Raw genomic sequence first — 19784 nt, 5'->3', positions numbered from 1 at the left:
TTAAGAAGAGCCTGTTTTGCTTTAGATAGATACAGTAGCCCCCCAAAGAGCCCCCAAGCTTGCTTTATCTATGATCTCATTGCTTTCAAGTGACAAGGATTATAGTATATCTGTCTTTCAACTCTGGCATTGTTATGTTAAATTCAGGCCAGCTGAATGGGACTAGAAGCATGTTTTATATCTACCGCTTTAAAATCTTGGAGGGATCAGAGAAACACAGACGTACCTGCACTTTGGTTCTGAAGAGCAAGTCAAAACAGACACATCTTTGGAACACCTGTGTGTGTGTGTCTTTGATAGACATCTCCTAAGCAAAAGAACTCACCGCTGCTGCAGTAGCTGCAAGCTGAAGAGCTGTTTGAGTAAGCTGCAGTGCAATAAAGTCTCAGCAGTCAAACTTAAATTAATTGCCAATGAGTTTAACAGCTCAGCTGCTTGGGCTTGGTATGCTAGAAAGATAAAGACCAGAGCCGCAAAGCAGTTACAGTGATGTGAAATGGCAGTCCTTGTGCCAGAATGGTAGACTGAGAGTTTGCCTGTGCGTGAGAGTGAAAGTGTGTCATAATCATTAAGGGTTAGTTCACTCAAAAATTAATGCTGTCATCATTAATTCTCCCTAATTTTGTCCAAAAGCTATATATGACAAATGTAAATTGTATACATATATACGCTTAAATAAAATCTGTTAAATAAAATCATACGATAATACAATATTCAAATTTATAAAATAAAAATACATTTGAATTTGTGGTCAAAAGATTTGAAACCTCATATGGGTGAGTAAATAAAAAAAGTCCTCTGCATCTGCAACTAGTGGTTCACATACTTTAGCCTCTGTTCCATAATCAGACTATTGATTACAGTGTTCTAACCCCAGACTACCGGTGTCACGAGGATCAGAGCGTTTGAGTGACACTTCACCCTACCAAAGGCTGGCACTCTTACCCCTAACGCTTTAGACTATCAGAAGTGGAGGATGGAAAAAAACAGACGTGACATTCATGCATGAACAGACGATAGCTAATACTAGAAAAGAAAGAGAGGGCTTATTCAGGATAAAGTCACTTCCACTTCATGAACGGGTGAGAGTGAGCTGATAAGTGACTGTCTCTCACTGGGCTGAATCATTTTACGACTAAATTGTGTGTTTTTTTTTTATCTTTTTAAAGTTCTAGTTTGAAGCTTGACTTCAAGTGACCACTTCTTTACCATGTCTGGAAAGCCTGCCAGGAAATATAGATTCTGTCTTCGACGGAGGCCGTGTGGCTACATCTGGTAAATCCAGGCATCTCCCAGGCCGCTCCATACAGACCATATTTTCTGCTCTTTGTCGTCATAGAGACCTGAGCGAGGCTGTAGTTTTGAAATACACCCCGCGGAGTCTGGAGCCTTGACATTATATTTAACCGCAGAGCAAAACTGCAACCGTAAATCTATGGAGCAAAGCTGGATTTTATAGCACAAGCACCAGGAGAAAGGTAATGGGGTGGCGAGAGGAGAAAAGAAAGAGAAAAATAGTGAGCGACAGAGCCAGGATGAGCATGTGTGCAGCAGCTTTAAGTTACCGCTGTATTTTGAGAGGTACGCAGCCACTTAGGGCCTCCTGACGGTTGGTTTCCTGAGTGAGAATTGCCAGAGATCTCCTCTTAACCTACAAAGCTGAAGCCAAGACTGTTGACAGCACATGCATGAGTGTTTTATGAATATCCCAACTTCTAATGGCTATATTTTACCTTTTTCTCGCCTAACCTTTCTCGTTCCACGTCTAGCTCTTCCTCAGGTTTCTCCTCAGCCTCTGATCTTTGCCATGTAACCCTGGCGTGAACATAAAGAGGTGTAAACGGCCGTCTCCATCGGGCCCGTCTAAGGTGTTGGTGTGTCTAAGCTTCAGTTTCTGACATTCTCGCTGATGGATCTCGTCACTGGATCTGCATCCGACTGACGGAGAAAGCCTCTCTCACGTGGAGCGACTGCTCTGATGGATAAATAATGAAAGAACGGGGAAGGATTGCAGACAATTCTGATCTGCCTTTCTCCGAGAATAGACACACTCTTCCTTTAGAGTCGTCTCTAAAGAGGGTTATACCTTAAGGTTGATCTAGTTTCTCATTAAATTATTATGGCTGAGCTAGCAGCCAGGCTCAGACTTTCTGAAAACTACTTTATTGGTGAGGTGAGCCCTGTCTTAAGGGCTAAAAACATCTGCTTGAAACTGTGAACGGTTGGCCCCTCAACACTAAAGAGAAACATTGAGTTGTTTAATCTGTATATTTTCTCTCTCAAAGCAGGGGGCTTTGGTTTTGGGATGAAGACTGGTCTGCTTTGGGGTGTCAAGGGCAGAAAAATATATTTAGGTCTCCCTGTAGTGCTGTATATAGAAAGACATTGGACATAAAGTGAGTATCGTGAGAGAGGGTATCTACTCAGCAATCATACTGAGGTCTAGGCTTGACTTGTGCCAACCACAATTTCAGGCCCATTTTCTTTCTTCTTTTCTTTCTCTCTCTCGCTCTCAAACTCATTCGAAACCACAGCAGCCTCTGAGAAGGGCAGAACATGCATAAATCACTGAGACCTCGGGCTCTGTACGCTGCAATCTGCCCAGACTCTGTTTCAGCTTTATTTGCTGCCATTCAACACCTACCAAAATCTCTTTAAAACAAGAGTGGGGTGTGTTTTCTGCTGTCCGAAGTGCACATTGAGTTACGGCCCTATGGTCGTGCCAGCTGAGTGGAATTACTGTGTGTTAGCGACAAGGCTGCACAAGAAGAGCTCTGAATAAAAGATGGAGGGATGAGACAGAGTAATAAAGTGCACTTTTCTCTCACTCAGGCATGCATTTTACAGTGCTGTAGCATGTACTGAAGCGCCGTTTGTAGGACTAGCAACATTGACTCTATTGGAGAGGTGTTTCTGTGATATTAGGGTCATACCTAAAAAAAGCAAGTAGGGTGAATTTGTCACTGCTCACCTGGCCCAAAAGAGTCAAAAGAGTTCAAGTCACTATGATATTCTGGTCTCTGAATATGGCTCAGGTCTCTCTTTCAGTGCAAGTCTATTTTTGCCTGTTTTAAATGTCTTTTATGTGAAAATTAAAAGTCTGATAAGTTAGAAAATGAAATATTTAGAAAAATGCGTTAGTTAGTTGAACGCAACTCTATTTAAAAAATAGACTTCATTATAGCAAATCGCCCAATGCATATAATTACGTAATTATTCAGTATTGACTGCCCCATGTTCACTCGCAGTAATTCCACAAACAATAGCCTTTCCACTGAATCTACTTGAGTTATTAGCAGTGATCAAGCAAGTGTTTATCTTGCTCTTGCTAATCTGCAGTGATAAGCTTGTTTACTCTGGCTGTTTGTAGAGGGTGTTAACGGACTCAGTCCCACACTTCATTTACATTCCCACTGAGTGACACAACGAGTCTCTAGACTGTTAGCGGTGTTTAGTGTAACTAGACTTGATGAGGTTTTAACTTGTTTACTAAGGCTATTAGCAAAGCTACAAAACCAAACAGTGTGCAGATTTGACTTGAGTCTAAAGGTTGCCTTGTATTTTTTTCCACATGAAATTTATACTTTATATATACATAATTTATATATACATACAATTAATGTACACAAATGTAAATGTTTCAGTGACTCACTACGATTGAAGCTGGAAAGTAAAAAGTTCTGCTGGCATGTCAAAAAGATCATCTCATCAGACAGTAGGATACCTCACTAGATTTTTGTAAAACTGGCAAAGAGACTTCCAAGATTTCAATCCATTTTTCACTTTTTAAAGCCATCACACTCAAACACAAGAACACACATGCATGCACCTATTACATCCTGTTTTGCTTGGCACACGATCTGCTCCAGCTGAGGAGCTTTTGAAGACAGGTGAGCTTTAAAGAGCTGGGAATTTCCTCCAAGTCTGTCAACCGGTTACATCAGAGGCTTACAGCACAGCTGCATTACTTTGACGCTGCAGGTTAATGGTTTACAAATTCCTCCGGACTAGTATTCTTCATTGCTAACCCACAATTAGCTAAATTATGTGGTGATAGCACCAGAGATGACAATTAAACTGCACGTATAAGACAAGAAGACTAACAAGAGCGTAGAGATCTCTCCTAAGGCAACTCCACGAACGTTTTTTGGCCGATAGCCTAGCTACAGTCCGCTTTGGTATCTCAGCGCCAGCTGAAGACAATATAACTGGCGTGAAACACAAAGAGATCACTGTCAAACGCTTCTGCTGAAAGTAATCAGCAGAGTGCGGATGTCACAGGTGTAATTTGATTTCAGGGGTTGCTATTTCAACAGGCATGTTGATGTATTGCGAGTACGATGACAAATGTTTTTGCTTTCCTTTCTCTCTGCTGTCCGTGTTCCAGAAGGCCTTACGGTCTCACAAGAAACAAGATCTGACGTCTTGGTGCCAAGAAGACAAGCCATTCAACCACATAATGCAGATTTGAAGAGACATTTGAGAAATGGGCTATGAAACCAGGAAAAAGCAGTCAACTAATAACTTGCTAGCTTGTTTTTTTTTTCTTTCTGATCCTGATATGACTTCAGCTAATGATATTCCTATTGGTTGCTGATGTAAAAACATACAGTACTACGGAGTATTCATGCAATTAAGGATGCACTGATATTTAAATTCTGACTGATATGTATAATTGTACTTATTTTCATGTTATGACTAATAAGTAAAAAAGGGCAATTTTAAAATTGCATTCTAAAACTAAAAAAAGGCATCGCAGCATTATAATGTATTTTGAAATGTGCAAAATATTTAAGTGTTATTAAATGTATTGTAAATGATAATGTAAATTAATGTATATGCAAATTATTTAAGTTTATTAAAATCACAATATGTACGATTTTATTATTAAAATATCCAAAAACCACTAGAACAGTTTTATATATTTTGCTGACTTGTGTCTGTTCATTATCCAAAATGTTTCGAAGAATGTTTAAATCCAGAGAAATAAGCGATTTTAACTAGTGACACGGACCGTGTCTATAGTGTCATTGTGTCGCCTGCCAATGACGTCAAACCCCCTCGATTTCCGGTTTTGTTTTGTAGAAAACATGGAAACACCCAAGACGCTTTAATATGCTATGCATTTTATTAGACAGGTGACGACCGCACAGAGTAGCATTATAACAGAACGATCAAATGTATCTAGTATGATAAAACAGCGCTGCTTACTTCTGCTGCTTTCCGGAAGGAGCGGAAGCGGTCGACTGTGGCATAATAAAAGCTCCGCTGCTTTCGAGCCGTGTGTCGCGCTCGTTCAGCAGCCTCGTTTCGCTTCGACGGCTTTCAGCCTCACCCTGGTTCATAGTATGACGTTAATAAATCTTTAATACATTAGCTCATCCATAAACATGATTTCTGCCCGAGTCCCGTCGGATTGCATTGGCTGTGGGGATGAAGACGACAACTCCCATGATTCCACCCATGATACCATTAAGTCACGATGTCATCAAACTACGCCTTTGTTTCTTTGTTTGTTTTGAATACGTGCCCTCTAGTGGCAAAAAAATAATATTGTGCCTTTAAATGTGTTATTAAATGTTAAAAGTATTTTTAAAGATTAACTTTGATGAAGGTAATCTAAACTTAAAAATAGGGAAAAATAGGGAAAATGAGCATGCATTACTGATATATTAAAAATAGTGGCAGATAAACAATATGGTATCTATTTATTGTGCATCATTAAATGCAATGCAATCAATAATATAATATAATATAATATAATATAATATAATATGAGATTACGAAGTAGAAAGCAACAGAGTAAATCTGTTCATTACTGACAATGTAGAAAAGTAAAATTCTCAGTATAAAAAGATGACATACAGACTTGTCATATGTTTTTACTTATTTTCTAATAGCTGGTTCTTTTCCTAGAGGAGCAAGAGATAAAGAAAACAATGCAAAAAGCTAAAAAGAGAAAGTGTGAGGACAAAAGTGGTGACAGTTCCTGGGCTACAGGGAGACACTGGCTTTGTTGCCCTGGAGCTCAGCTCATGCTGTGCTCCTCTGGGCACATCAGCAGAGTGTGTGTGTGTTCCTTTAATTGTCTGCTCTTTTCTCGCTGAGGTTAATGGAAACCTCAGGGGGTCTCTACTTCTCTCTGATCCTCTGCTTTTCACTTTCTTCACAGAAAGTCACACACACACACAAACAAACATTGTGCCTCTAAAAAATCATCTGCAGTCAGCGGTTATACAGCATCACTTCAAGTTTCTTCTCACTTCTCACTGCTTCTGCTAATAATCCTCCTCAGGGCGTCAAACTTTCAGAAAATGAGCTCTGATGATCACACACTTGGGAGGAGACAGACCTGGTAGGAGACATGGGCCAACAATTACCGGACCGCGTGCTGAAGCCCCCAGGATCCTGTAAATGCTGTTAATTTAGCTACAATGAATGAGCATTTACTTTAAGAAAGAGAGCATTATTCTGACATCCGACATTCAAATTATCGCCTCGTATAAAAAGAGCCCAATTCACTGCAAGCTCAGAGGGAGGGACCGTACACAACAGGCCACTGAAATCAAATAAAAGGTGGAAGGGGAAGGGTTTTCTCTTGCATATTTCTCTTGTTTTAAACTGTCCAATCAACCAGAGAGAGTATACGTAAATTATTTCCCAATACTAGGAAGAATGATCAGTTATAAACAATCCCTCATCTCCTATTTGTCATTGGTTGCATATGTTGGGTGTTTGAATGCGTGTATGCGAGACAATATTCCAGTAGGAGGGTTAGAAACACGAGCGTTTGACATCAAGTTCCTGTCTGCCTTTATTTTATCCTCCAGCAGGCGGTTCCTGCTGAGGGCAGCCATGTTATTTTGCTTTTCTCTGGAGGAGACTGTAGTTTCTCAATGGCAGACCACCACAGTGGGCCTCTACTGTCCGCCTCTCCCCAGGCCATCCCTTTCACAATTAGCCAGTGATAATTTGGTGAATGAAAGCCCCCTTCTCTAGACTAAGACCCTCCCCCGCTTTGTCTACCCCACTGGTAAAGCCATGCCAGCTCAAGTAGGGGCCCACTTTCTCTCTCTGACCAATGTGCCCGGTTGGGGGTGGCCATATGTGGGCACTGAGGCCTACAACAGCCCCGCCTCTGACGGGGGAACTAGAGCTCGATGTGGGGCCCGACTCTCGAATATGAGATACAAGGAGAGAAGACACATTCAAGAGGGTCTTTATGTATGTTCTTCTACAATTACACATCATATTTAAGTCAAAATTTGAGGATTAGCAGAAACACAAAGAGGAGATGGACGAGAAAGTAAGATGGACAGAAATAGCAAAAAAAAAAAAAAAAAGTGTTTCACTTCTCAGAAGTGTGAGAGATGTGCTCCACGAGAGGAGAAAGCAGAAACGGAGCTGAGGTTGAACACAAAAGCAGAGTAATCCTTTGGTCTATATGCTGATCATTTAGACCAAATGCTCTATGCTGAGCAGTTGCTCTATAGCAGAAACACAAAGAGGAGATGGACGAGAAAGTAAGATGGACAGAAATAGCAAAAAAAAAAAAAATAAATAAAAAAAAAATAATTGTTTCACTTCTCAGAAGTGTGAGAGATGTGCTCCACGAGAGGAGAAAGCAGAAACGGAGCTGAGGTTGAACACAAAAGCAGAGTAATCCTTTGGTCTATATGCTGATCATTTAGACCAAATGCTCTATGCTGAGCAGTTGCTCTATGCTGAGCAGTTTTGCCAACACTAAAGCATCATTTGGAGGCAGTCCTTTGAATGTCCTCAGTAAGCTCTGATCAGGCTCTCAATAGAGGATGTCAACCTGCTGACTGCTGAATGGATGACCGGTCAAGGTTCAGATCCAGCTGAGTGGAGGAAGTCTATTCTACTATGAGACCGAACTGCTTTCATGGATGCTGCTCCTTAATCCTGACCTGGGATCAGTTTATAGTTTTAAATTACATCAATTACCAAAGTGACTGCAGACAAAGAATCTCAATAAAAAAGAAAGTACTGAACCAATATTAATAATAAATTATTAAATTAAAAATAATATAAATATATGTATACACACAACATATTTGCATTTAATTCCCATCAATTTTGGAGTCTAATAACTAATTGTGTGTGTTCAGGCAGGATGAGGGCTTGATCGGGTCTCACCTGCAGTGCAGATGGTCTTTACAGAGGCAACGTTGCTCAACTGATTCACAGATAACCCAAGCCACAAAGACCTTTAACCCAACACCACACAATGTCCGCCACAGCGTAAACTAATCAATACATGTAGTCCCACAGGGTCTAAGCTGGCTTGAGTCATTACTTTGTGCTTATCTGTGTGAGTGCGGGGGTGTACGTTTCTTCTACAAAAGTCACCAACCATCATACCGCACACTTACACTGCAACAAAAAAGTAGTAGGGTAAAAACTGATTTAAAACAAAAACAAAAAAAAGCTTTATTTTTAATGTTGACTCCTAATTCCTTAGAATGATATTTTAATTTATGTCAGAGTGGCAAGAAAACACATTTTCTTTAAAGTTGTTCTCATGGGCTGCATGCAATAACAATAAAACAATAAACAGCGTACTCTGATTCACAAACAAATGACTCTTCTAAATGATTATTTTCAGTGAATCAAAAACATACAGAGCAACCAACTGACTCTGATGAATCCTTCACTGAAAGAACTCCCTGAATCCATCAGAGCAGTCACCAAATCAAGTTATTCCTTTCAGTGATTAAATATTTAAATAAAATATACTAAAAATAATAAAGCAATATAATATAATACGCACTGATGTTAATTTTTAAATTAATATTTTTTGCAAAGTACCAAATTAGTAGCTTCTTTGTATAGTTTACAACATTAGTTAAAACTTATATGCAAGTAAAATAGACAATATAAGATGACAAAATATGCCCAAGTGAATCATAATCTAATCCTATTGAGAGCCCAACCCTTGCAGCCAACTACAGCTCACTGTTTACCAAAACACACCGTAGGCACAGCCAAACTTCAGTTTGATCTCACCCGGTACCACTTAGACAAGGTGGCCCCTGCTTTGTACAAGCAGGAAGGAGGGGGTCACTGGCCACAGCGTCCGTATGGGTCACCTACATGGTGGCGTGAACACCCCATGGAGTGTGGGTACAAAAGCAGAGGCATCCATCCAGAACTAGCCATTCCATGGATGGAAGTGCTCATCTGGACAAGGTGGCAGGGGGTCGCAGCCCTCCAAGCACTTCAGAACTTTCAAGTGGCATGCTTCCAAGAGCGTTCCCTGGTCCGATAGCAGAACGGGATTTTCTGCGGAGAATTACGGAACAATGCTCCACTTGTCCTTTTGTTGGCCTGCAGTTACGGACCGTGTTGTTTAATGGCTGCTATTCAGAAAACACACCCTTAATCTCAGGATGGACTTGGGGATTGCACACTAAAGAACTGCATTGTGCTACTAGATACCTGACTTTCAAACACTCGCTGGAGAAAGAAACACAGACTAAAAGTAACCAGTTGAGTGCCTGTTTACTGTATGGTTGACTACCAACAAGGAGTAGCGTACTCTGATTCACAAACAAATGACTCTTCTAAATGATTATTTTCAGTGAATCAAAAACATACAGAGCAACCAACTGACTCTGATGAATCCTTCACTGAAAGAACTCCCTGAATCCATCAGAGCAGTCACCAAATCAAGTTATTCCTTTCAGTGATTAAATATTTAAATAAAATATACTAAAAATAATAAAGCAATATAATATAATACGCACTGATGTTAATTTTTAAATTAATATTTTTTGCAAAGTACCAAATTAGTAGCTTCTTTGTATAGTTTACAACATTAGTTAAAACTTATATGCAAGTAAAATAGACAATATAAGATGACAAAATATGCCCAAGTGAATCATAATCTAATCCTATTGAGAGCCCAACCCTTGCAGCCAACTACAGCTCACTGTTTACCAAAACACACCGTAGGCACAGCCAAACTTCAGTTTGATCTCACCCGGTACCACTTAGACAAGGTGGCCCCTGCTTTGTACAAGCAGGAAGGAGGGGGTCACTGGCCACAGCGTCCGTATGGGTCACCTACATGGTGGCGTGAACACCCCATGGAGTGTGGGTACAAAAGCAGAGGCATCCATCCAGAACTAGCCATTCCATGGATGGAAGTGCTCATCTGGACAAGGTGGCAGGGGGTTGCAGCCCTCCAAGCACTTCAGAACTTTCAAGTGGCATGCTTCCAAGAGCGTTCCCTGGTCCGATAGCAGAACGGGATTTTCTGCTGAGAATTACGGAACAATGCTCCACTTGTCCTTTTGTTGGCCTGCAGTTACGGACCGTGTTGTTTAATGGCTGCTATTCAGAAAACACACCCTTAATCTCAGGATGGACTTGGGGATTGCACACTAAAGAACTGCATTGTGCTACTAGATACCTGACTTTCAAACACTCGCTGGAGAAAGAAACACAGACTAAAAGTAACCAGTTGAGTGCCTGTTTACTGTATGGTTGACTACCAACAAGGAGTCGTCGACTAAAAAACTGCTCTGGTAGATTTGAAAATTATGTAATATTAAGTCAAACACAGCACCAGGGCTTCCACCAAGTTTGCTGTTCCAGCTGGGACCCTGTCTGTCTGGGTGGGTGGGATTTTAGAGAAGCCAACTCAACTGCTTATTAAATCATCAGAGTCTCCGCAAAAAAGTAGCAAAACCAGCAGAGATTTTGCAAGGTCTCACAAATCAGAAAAGTAGTTGAAACAGAAAACTGCGAAAGGAGTATTGCCAAAGTTATTACTCAACAATTCAATCCACTACGACTTAAGCTATTCACTGTAATATCTCTTACAAATAAAGTGGCAGTTGTTACAAACTTTACATTGACCAGACATTCTTGGGAAAAGATCATAACAAAATGTGAAGTGCCTGCAGATAATGTTTGAATGTCTATGAATCATACACCAGACTTACAGTATCTAAAACAGCCTGAACAGGTCTAACCAGTACCGAGGAACAAAAGCTCATCTGCCATGTCTCTTTCTCTAGCTCTCTGTAGCACAGAACGGTCTAAAAAGGTTAATCACAACGTTCTGATAAACAGAGTTAACACATCCACAGTAAAACACCTTATTTAAAATGACTTGCATGCTTTCAGTGCGCTGGGATCATTTTAAAATGCATGGTTTCTGCACTATGAACTCTTCCATTACGTAGCAAATCACTTCGCTAAATATGGGACACTCTTAAAACTCAGATTTAGAGTCCTGTTCAGTCCTGTGAGAGAGACAATTAAAAAAAATTCATACTTTGGCCATTTCACTTCTTTAAAAAGACAAAACCAAACGGTCATGTCAGCACAGTGTGTTCACCTCAAGCGCTCCGTCTGTCTGCACACACTCCCCAATACCGTTTTAGACCAGGTCACACAGAGACGTCGGAGACAGAAAAGAGAGAAAAAAAGTAAGAGCAAAAGTAAAAAAACAAAAAAACAAGTCTGCATTTGTTTGTGCCCCATATCTTCAATCCAAACAGCAGTGGCCAGATATAGAATTTCGCTGTGGCATCGAATGTCCAACTCAAACCAGCTGCAATGACATGTGTATCCTGTAAAACTTGAGACAGAAAACCTTCTCATAAGAGTAGAAAACAAGCATTATACCCTTCAACGCCCAGTGTTTTCATCTTCTGGATTTTTTACATGTAATTTATCGGTTGTTTACTCGACAGGGCTACTTTCAATCAACTATGTAACTTGGTAAAGGATCTGCTCTTCATCAGGAGCAATTTTTTTAAATTAGAAGGAAAAAATAGAATAAAAAAGCATTTTAGAGGAAAACCCTGGTTTTACATCCCACATCCACTGACAAGACAACTTCACTTTTTCCAGAAAGAGAAAAAAAAGGTTACTTAAAAAAAGACCTGCCCTGGTGATCTTTTGGCAAAAATAATTGGTTTCGACTCACTTTATTGTCCCAATTTAATAGAGATAATTAAAGGAAAACAAGCATTATACCCTTCAACGCCCAGTGTTTTCATCTTCTGGATTTTTTACATGTAATTTATCGGTTGTTTACTCGACAGGGCTACTTTCAATCAACTATGTAACTTGGTAAAGGATCTGCTCTTCATCAGGAGCAATTTTTTTAAATTAGAAGGAAAAAATAGATTAAAAAGCATTTTAGAGGAAAACCCTGGTTTTACATCCCACATCCACTGACCAGACAACTTCACTTTTTCCAGAAAGAGAAAAAAAAGGTTACTTAAAAAAAGACCTGCCCTGGTGATCTTTTGGCAAAAATAATTGGTTTCGACTCACTTTATTGTCCCAATTTAATAGAGATAATTAAAGTTACAATCAACATTTCTGACCACTTTTTTTTCTCTTTATACGTGTTTTAAAAGATAGCATAATCCATGTGATCAATTCATTAAATTTAGCAAATTAATGACATATAAGAATCTGAACAATTTTGGGACAATCTTGACTGATTTTGCTGGATCAGCCTAAATTTGCATTAGACTGAAGTGAGGCCCTGGCATTTAAATAATGAATCAAATAAATCTTTTTTCCTCTCAACATGCATGAATATAATTCCCTTTTCATCTAAGCTGGACTACCGAGCATTCACTACAACGCCCATTCTTTCACCCGTCCTGTTTTTTGTTATAGGGGCCCTGAAATGTCGCATATATTTAAAAGCACTGGGATTTCACCCCCTCAAACCTTTGCAAATCCGTTTAGAGAGACAGGCGTGCAGTCCAGTACTGTTTTATCAACTTATTGAGTGTTTCTTTCCGCTCTGTGTCTGGGGTAAGCAGAGACAGACTCTGGGGCACTAAATCCCCCTTTCTCTTTTCAGCTTCATTTTATACAAGCTATACATTTGTTTCATTTTACAGTAAAACATTAATAATGTTAACAAATAGTTAATCAAAATGTCATCACATTTAAATAACTGCAACACAGGCCCATAAGTAACTAAAAAAAATCCTAAATCTACTCCGAAAGTTGATTTGAAACAAATGTCTGGAGTTCTTACAGCGAGTGTAGGCTAATGAATTTATGAGCTCTCATACTGTGTTCTGGCACGTTAGTAGATCAAATGAAACAGGCCAATTAGTAATGTCCAAAAATGCATTTCAAATACAAGCCGAAAAGTTTAACATGCAAATTTACGATTTGTAAGAAGAAAAACACAGCTGCGCTGAGCTAAACTTACATTCAAGACATTATAAACAAATCCAGTACAATTCACAAGCTACTAATTGTATTGGTCCCATCATTATGTCAAATTACTTTCATGTATGATTTTTATTTTCCATTTAGGCTATTTCTCTTAAATCAGACACTTAAACAGTTGCGCACCGAAAATTAAGGTCAGTCACACTATTGAAATGCTCTCATCATTGTCATCCAACTTTATAAATCGACAGTTAATAATTTCTGTAATTTCTCCCTTTTTGTTTTTTTTGGTCAAAGGGCAAGGCAAAGTAGGCTACCTGTTTTGATTTAGTTAGGCATCAGCCGACTGAACTTTCCAATTTTAAAGGTTTATAGTTCATTTGTTGCATCCGTATTTAAGAAAATCGTAGAGTAAAATTGAGGTCTTGGGCTAAAAAGGGAAGAAGAAAAAAAATGCAGAACTTATGTTTTGAAAGTTATAAAAGTGAGCGCAAAAGCAGAGGTCCGTTAACCTGCAATGATTCGTGTGTCCAACAGAGACCACTGTGTCATCTGCGGTCGGATACGAGTCTCCTCAAGATATTACAATCACACAAAAATGATCATTACCGACCTATTGTGTTTATTTGAATATTATCCGTCTGAATTCATGTGTATTTGAAGGACCGTGTTCAACATTTCAGCCCTGAGTCGAATAGCTCGACAGGAGCAGGAACAGCGGAACCAAAGTAAATGTTTAAACTGGAATCTGAAAACTACAGCAACTCTGCGTTTCTAGATGACTGAATGGAAACCATACAGAACATGCCATTTACATAATAATAATTACATTTGATTGCCTAGAAAGGTTTGAGATCGAGCCAAAGGGTAAAATTACATGATGAATGACAGATACAACAAAAAAAGGCCAATGCATGAGGGAAGACAAGGTTAAAAAAGTTAAAAGGTGCCTATAAAATAGCGTTAATTTGGTTCACGTTGCTTATTAATAAGAAACACGCAGCAGTCAAACAAACTATTAAAGCTCAGATCAATTATGAATTAAAAAAGGAGTAGCCTAGCTAGCCTATATGAATTCAAAAGCCGTGTAGACTACTTTATATTCTCCGTTTTCTCTCATTTTGAATGTACCGTAGGCCTATTTCTTATTTTATAGGAACATTAAACAAGTTGCAGGATTCCATTCATTCCAATTAAAGTTTAAATTTAGCCTACCATTAATTTACGATCTTACAACTCTGAATTTTCTTTAGTAGGCTAATTAAACTCAAAGTGCTCGTAAAAGGACAACGAAGTTATTAGTTAGTCAATATGAATTACTACGTAGTTAAATGTGGCAATTAAACTCAAGTTAGGCTACATTTTAGTCGGGATTAAATTTACAGCTCAAGTCTCGTTGAAAAGAAAATGCCAACACATTGTTAACACACACACACACACACACACACACACACACACCTTCTGAGGATAAAAAAAAATAACACATTAAATTAAAATTCATTAAAAAATAAATAGTTAATAAAAATACCAAAAGCTATTTTTGCGTAAAAATGGTGACAGAACAGGCTATATTCCATAAGCCCTGTGCGTGCAGACCATCACACTCCAGCTGGACATATTGACAGGTAACGTTAGGTACAGTTCTGTCCAGGTCCAGGTCGAATCCCCCCCTCAGGAGTCTTTAAAAGCCATTGGAGTCCACAATAAAATCCTCAGACGTGAGGAAGTGTTTCATTTCAAACCCAAATTGAACGGGACATCTAGGAATGCGAGTTCAGTCAGCTGTTGTCGCTCATATCTGCGGGAGGAAACGAGAAAACTATCGAGACCGAGCAGTGCACTCGATTCCCGGCCGCATCCCCGAGCGTCTGAGCGCTTGCGAGAGAGTAGACCTTATACAGCGCGGATGCGTTTGATTGACAACAGGGCCAGCCTACCGCTGAGCGCTTCGGAGAGTGCGTAAAAATGGTGACAGAACAGGCTATATTCCATAAGCCCTGTGCGTGCAGACCATCACACTCCAGCTGGACATATTGACAGGTAACGTTAGGTACAGTTCTGTCCGGGTCCAGGTCGAATCCCCCCCTCAGGAGTCTTTAAAAGCCATTGGAGTCCACAATAAAATCCTCAGACGTGAGGAAGTGTTTCATTGCAAACCCAAATTGAACGGGACATCTAGGAATGCGAGTTCAGTCAGCTGTTCTCGCTCATATCTGCGGGAGGAAACGAGAAAACTATCGAGACCGAGCAGTGCACTCGATTCCCGGCCGCATCCCCGAGCGTCTGAGCGCTTGCGAGAGAGTAGACCTTATACAGCGCGGATGCGTTTGATTGACAACAGGGCCAGCCTACCGCTGAGCGCACATTTGAATAAAGGCGGGGCTGTTTAAAGACGCCTGCCAATCAGAGAGCAATATAGGCGGGGATTTTAGACAAGACACTTGGGCTCAGAGCCGATTAAACGCTCTTATTGGATAGAGAAACATTAGATCGGAATCCTTTTATTCCAGTTTTTGGGGGTTTCCAAAGTGTTACAAATTTTACGCAGCTGAACGGTTTAGAAAGGAATCAGGCAAAGTTCAGCAAAGTTCTCGTACAAACTTTAAGCCTACAGGCTATATTTATTTATTAAATCTTAGCATACAAATATATTTGTATAGAGGCGCATTTACTTATTGCATATCCTAATAGCCTAAACTAAATCCGTTTTAAAGAGTAATTATAAATGTTCATTATGAACCATGTTGATTTTTTATTTTTAAAGTTCTATGTTCATTTAGCTATTCATAAGTCTGAAATAGCTGAAGAATCGGGGGACATCTTACACAAACGTGCAATGCGATAAGAAAATCTGCTATATTTAATCGCATTAGTTTGTCAGAAAGTTTAAAAGTCACGATAAATCTTCATCTGCATAAAGACAAGTCAACTAATGCAAGCAAAAAAACTAAACAAAAAAAACGATATTTTACCAAATAAAAAAAAAAAAAGTCTCAAAATAGTTTTAAAAACTCTCGATCCATCAAGTTTTTATGACAAATTTAAATCACAGAATACAACCTCATTAAACTATCAAATTATTTTATCATCATATAATTTCTCTTTATTATGTAAACTATTTGCATTGTCTTTTTTTGTAAATATATATTAATTTAAGAGGTTCAATAAAATAAACTTTAAACCCACGTTTAATTCTGAAAGCAGTAGATATGTTTCAGTCATGCTGCTGACGGATTTTGTGCAGTTTTGAAAAACAAAACAAGCGGCGCTATTATAAACATGCAGCTTATTATTTACACTGCCTAAAAAGTGAAGAAGAGTTAAATGTTGGACTAAACGCAGCACTTTCCGCAGTCCCACATCCACTGACCAATTCATTTCCATGACTTTTCCTCAGTTGCTCTTGATTACTGGATAAAGACATTGTATAACATTTCTAGCTGATTAATTATTCCGAACATAAATAGAAACATTAATAATTAGCTTATAAAAAATACGGGCCTTGACATTACAGATTAAAAATATCCTGCTATTTTCAGGTTGTATGTGACTTCGGGAAGCCTGCACTTTATACTTCACTTTCATGACAAACTATATATACAGAGAGAGACACATTTGAAGCATTATACATAGTATAATAGCGTTGTTCATTAACGTTTCAAGCGTTTGTAACTTTATGAACTACACACTTCTGCAAATCGAGTCAATATTTAAAATGTTGTTTGAGTTTGAAATACCTTTTTGAATCAAGCAAAGTTTAATTTATGATTTAGGGCCTGCGTGGACAATAATTCATTTAGAAGTAAAGAAATCTATACCATTTATTTACAAAATATATTCAATATCTTCTCAGAGAAAAGAAGTATATCTGGATCTTTTCTGAACAGTGATTTACCATGAATGTAAGTGCCAACAAAATACTATACGGAAAAAACAGATAGAATTATGGTTGATTTTATGTCTCCAAAAATTCATGTAGCTTAAACAGTAGCATGCTGCTAGAATCACCGAAGTCATACTACCTACAAAATGCCTATCCTGAATGTATTGCAAGTCGCTGGATAAAAGTTTCTGCCTAAATGTGCATAAATGTATATCAGATGAAACAAATCACATAATGTCTAAGTTCCCTCCAAAACATACTGAATGATGAAAGAAAAGCAACATTTTCAAAATCAGTACAGAACTGCAATGTATTATTTTTACATCATTATTGACTCTGGCACAGACCTTAGACTCTTCTGTCGCCTTTCACCACTATAACGTATGAACTAGACCACATTTCTGAGATTGATGTTACTGTGCGGGTTTAAAAATGAGCGACTCCCTTAAGGCAAATATATCTGTGCGAGTTTAAAGAAGTTTAGGGAATACTTTGCCCAAGAAACATTCGTCCACCCCATGACTGATTTCAAGCAAGTGGCAAGTAGGTATAAATCAGTTTCAAAAGCTTTTCGCTATACTGTTTTCCTTACACACTTTGTGCCAGGAATACTTGATGCACTGCTGCCCGACGTCTGCCAAAATTGTTTGTCATCCTGCCTAACATGCTTAAACGTTAGTTAAAGAGCATTTTAGGAAAATACTGTTTATAGCGGTCACTCAGCGTTAAGAGTTCAGAAAGATGTATTCTTAAGTGTAATCGGTTTCATTTATAAATTAAACCAAGTAAACATTTGCTTTAACAACCAAAACTGAAATCATCCTGCATTTCGGTGTAAGATTTCAAAGCATTGTGTTGCCTGTAAATGAAAAGAGAGGAGAAATCCACCTGTTGCTGTTGTAACAAATGAAGGTCTGGGAGGCTGTTAAAACTGTAATGAGAATCCAAGCTGGATGAGAAAAACCGCAGAGAGCCAAAGATCATTATGGGAAATGTGCTCACCTCCTCAGGGTTCACAGCTCATAATGAATGAATGCACTGTGAGAAACTCGCTCCGTGACACTCAGAGTCAAACAATATTTTTCCTGAGAAGAGGATTACTCCATTTATGATGCATTCGTCAAGCCTGACCTGATAAAGGAGGGAAAAAGGCACTTAAACAGGAAAAGCAAGCAATTTCCACATGCAGCACTTGTAAACTGATGTATATGACCATAGCAATACCCTATAAAAGAGTGCAGGACGTCCCATCCAATGCTCGTGTACTGTAGGGTCTGTGCACTTCGTCCCACACAGGGTGTCCACCACGAAAACCCTATAGAGCGGAAGCTGTAAAATCATGGTGGGAGAGTCGACGGGACCCCAGGAGGGCTGGAACTGCTATTTCATCTATTGACATGTTGGGAACAGCTGTTTCTCCCCCTCCATCCCTTCACTGCCTCTCTGATGTGAAAGGCACTGGCTGCATCCAGAGCAGATCTTTACAAGGGGAGGAATGCCTCGCCCTGCCGCCCTGACTAAAGCTCAGCATACAGTATGTGGGCATCTAATGGAGGTGCTGAGAGAAGTGGAACCATAGAGGACAACTGGGAAGGAAACAGCGGAGTGGTATCGAGTGTTGTAGCCGGACAGGTGCAGAGGTCGATACTTAGGAGATTATATGAGCTGATATTTTAGCCAAATGTGTCCAGAGCAGCCAGACATTATTTCCAGGCCTGTCTGGAGATACAACAACCACTGCATGGTAAACTACCTGCCACACAAATTTACAATACAAATATTATTGATATAGAAAATATAATAAATACACACACAAAAATACTTTATGCAATAAATAAATATGTTGTATTACATGTAATCTGGGTTATATAATCAGATTCCAAATGTAACGAACTTGTAATTAGAGTATATTACATTTTAAAGGCTGATAATCAGATTATATTACTTTTTATGGACTACATGATTACACATTATTAACAATGGCAGTAAATTATTCATAATTTGATTCTTTATTATTATTTTTTACAATTTCCTTTCTAAATGAACCTAGCACTTACACACAGTTTTGGAAAGCCTGCTGTAATGTAATGTTTAATGCATTTCATGATGTTAGTAAAGAATGTATATATGTTTTTTTAATAATCCCATTGAAGTCTATGTGATAAGAGTTCAAAAGTAATCTAAAAAGGTCAAAAGTAAAAATGGTCAAGGTCAAAGGTCAAAAGTTATTTTAAACTTTCCATCCATTAACAAAATCCCTAAAATAAATAAATAAATAGCAGTTGAAGTTATCAACTTAAACATTGATAATAATGTTTCCTGAGCACCAAATTATCTATATCAAAATTTATAAAGAATCAGACTTTATGAAGGACATTACAGACTCTCAGAAAATGACATCACAAGAATAAATGACATTTTTATATAAATTAAAATAGAAAAGTTACTTTAAATGGAAGTGAGTACACCCCTCACATTTTTGTAAATATTTTATTATATCTTTTCATGTGACAACACTGAAGAAATGACACTTTGCTACAATGTAAAGTAGTGAGTGCACAGCTTGTATAACAATGTAAATTTGCTGTCCCCTCAAAATAACTCCACACACAGCCATTGATGGCTAAACCGCTGGCCACAAAAGTGAGTACACCCCTAACTGAAAATGTCCAAATTGGGCCCAAAGTGTCAATATTTTGTGTGGCCACCATTATTG

The 19784-nt window shown here is 38.8% G+C and overlaps 1 protein-coding gene across 1 annotated transcript in view; it reads right to left on the bottom strand.

Annotated features, from left to right (window-relative positions):
* The window catches only part of cox10 (cytochrome c oxidase assembly factor heme A:farnesyltransferase COX10), an 87835-nt gene that overhangs the window by 17851 nt on the left and 50200 nt on the right, over positions 1 to 19784 (bottom strand). The gene's annotated exons all lie outside the window — the stretch shown is intronic.

This window comes from Sinocyclocheilus grahami, unplaced genomic scaffold (assembly GCF_001515645.1).
Source record: "Sinocyclocheilus grahami isolate Dianchi unplaced genomic scaffold, SAMN03320097.WGS_v1.1 scaffold238.1, whole genome shotgun sequence".
Classification (NCBI taxonomy): domain Eukaryota; kingdom Metazoa; phylum Chordata; class Actinopteri; order Cypriniformes; family Cyprinidae; genus Sinocyclocheilus; species Sinocyclocheilus grahami.
The sequence above is the reverse complement of the archived record's forward strand: the minus strand, read 5'-3'. Positions and strand labels throughout refer to the sequence as shown.